Here is a 204-nt window from a genome sequence, read left to right on the forward strand (position 1 = left end):
GCCGTGCGGAGCCCCGCCCGGCGTCGGTGATGGGGAGACGCGGTGTGCGGCGTCGGTGCGGTCCTCACGGGACAGCCTAGGCCCGCGTAGCCTTGAATAGCGTCCAGACTCCCCGGCTGTGCTCCGGGGTCGCCCCCTGGCCTGAGGGGGGTCGCGGGCACCCGGCGCGTCCGACCGGCATCCCGGGGGGCTGTCCCCGGACCT

Source organism: Ailuropoda melanoleuca, chromosome 5, assembly GCF_002007445.2.
Source record: "Ailuropoda melanoleuca isolate Jingjing chromosome 5, ASM200744v2, whole genome shotgun sequence".
NCBI classification, from domain to species: Eukaryota; Metazoa; Chordata; class Mammalia; order Carnivora; family Ursidae; genus Ailuropoda; species Ailuropoda melanoleuca.